Source organism: Limulus polyphemus, unplaced genomic scaffold (genome assembly GCF_000517525.1).
Source record: "Limulus polyphemus unplaced genomic scaffold, Limulus_polyphemus-2.1.2 Scaffold2889, whole genome shotgun sequence".
NCBI lineage: Eukaryota > Metazoa > Arthropoda > Merostomata > Xiphosura > Limulidae > Limulus > Limulus polyphemus.
The window spans coordinates 81,264-83,390 of record NW_013668499.1 but is presented as its reverse complement, the minus strand read 5'-3'; positions in this window follow the sequence as shown (position 1 = coordinate 83,390).

Genomic DNA, 2,127 nt, shown 5'->3' with positions numbered 1-2,127 from the left:
AAATTAGGTGTCTATTTACTTGTGACCACTCAGTGTATATATATATATATATACACTGTAAGTATATGGGCTATTATAAGGGAACCATTTTTTATCTGCACTAATTATATCCAGAAAAGAATCACGTACACGCTGCGATTAAGAATAATTTTAACTTTGGTCACAGAGGGATAAAACAGGGAATACTATGCCTTCACATAGAATGTTCTTGCGCTTATACAAATTCGGCGAAAGTGTGATGAAAAAACTTAAATAATTTCCTCCTCTCTTCTGGAGCTCTAAATCTTAAGGTAATAAAACAGTTTTACATTATCTGGGATTTCCAACTGATTCGTAAAACCCATCACTGCTTTAAAAAACAGTTTTAATCGAAATTTTTGTTATTTAATGGTTGCAGTTTGAAACACTTTAAATTACAGGTTTAGAAGCTCTCCTCCTTTAAGAATAATTAGAGTTCTATGAAAAATATTTATTTCTATTTCAATAACCAATTATTGTGATATCAGTTATTGATTACATTTTTCTTCAAGATGATTGTCATCTCTGAAAACGAAAGACTTGAGATTTTTTTAACCTAAAGTGTTCGAAATATTCGACTAGTAAAATGCATTTCATCGGAAACAGTATTACATCAGAAGAAAATCAATTTTTTTAAAAAAATCGAAATTGTCTCACTATGTTGCCTACTTTACGCTTGATGCTTGAGATATTGCGTTATCTCTCTTTTTTTCTGTTTATCACTTCGTATTTTTTTTTAGATGTACGTTAACAGATAGTTGAGGTTTAATTGAATTTCTAATAAATTAGAGTTTGGCAAGATGTCGTTTCGTACAAAACTTATCATTCCTATTTTGGCAGACATACCGATAGGATATCCAAAAGCTCATGCGTGAGCTATATTATTACTTTAATTAAAGGGTTCTTAGTTAGTGTCGTTTACCATTTCACTTGAAGCCTAATTAGGCTTTAAAGCTTCTCTATGCTTTATGGCGAAATCTAAATGGAAATGGGCAGGTGTGGCCAAGTGGTAACGCAGTTCAGTTTTATCGTTCATAATGTACCTTCAACTCATTTTTTCATTCACAATTGGACAGGTCGTAGCTTAGTGGCTAGCGTGCTCAGAATGTGATTCATAGGATTCATGGTTCACGGCCCGTTGTTGCAAAAATGCGCTTTGTTATTAGAGTCAAGGCGGAATCCTACTATTTGGCAGACAAGAGAAGTTCAAGAAGTGGGAAAATATTCCCTCTGGCATATCAGAGATAGCTATGCGCAGATATCTCCTCAGGTAGTTTAGCACGAAAATTCAGAAACAAAAAACCTAACTGGGAATACACTAAGGCCAACTTGCGAACGCTTCAATGCTCATATTTTGTTTCAGAACAAGAGTAGTCAGTACATTTAGTGTATGTCTCTAGGATTGCGAACACCATAATGCTCATTCTTTGTTTCAGAACAAGAGTAGTCAGTACATTTAGTGCATGTCTCTAGGACTGCGAACACCATAATGTTCATTCTTTGTTTCAGAACAAGAGTAGTCAGTACATTTAGTGCATGTCTCTATGATTGCGAACACCATAATGTTCATATTTTGTTTCAGAACAAGAGTAGTCAGTACATTTAGTGCATGTCTCTAGGATTGCGAACACCATAATACTCATTCTTTATTTCAGAACAAGAGTAGTCAGTACATTTAGTGTATGTCTGTATGATTGCGAACACCATAATGTTCATATTTTGTTTCAGAACAAGAGTAGTCAGTAAATTTAGTGTATGTCTTTACGATAAACAGCGACTAAACTTCCAACTTTAATTCTTAATTAGTACATATCCATTTGATGTTAAAACATCACTTGCTTTGATCAACTACCAAGATGAAGTGACGATATTTATAATGTCAAAAAAAGTTCAATGAAAAACTCTAGTAACAAATAGGAACATTCCCGAAGAAAAAGTGACTAAGAAATATCCTCCATCTTAAAGTATAGAAGAAAGAACAAAAATAAAACTTTTGAAATAGTATAATCGAAGTGATCGAAACATAAATAAAAGGAATATTTAATTAAATCAAACTCAGGGGCAAAGCACAATTTCAGTTATAATATTGGTAAACTGTAAACAAAAAAC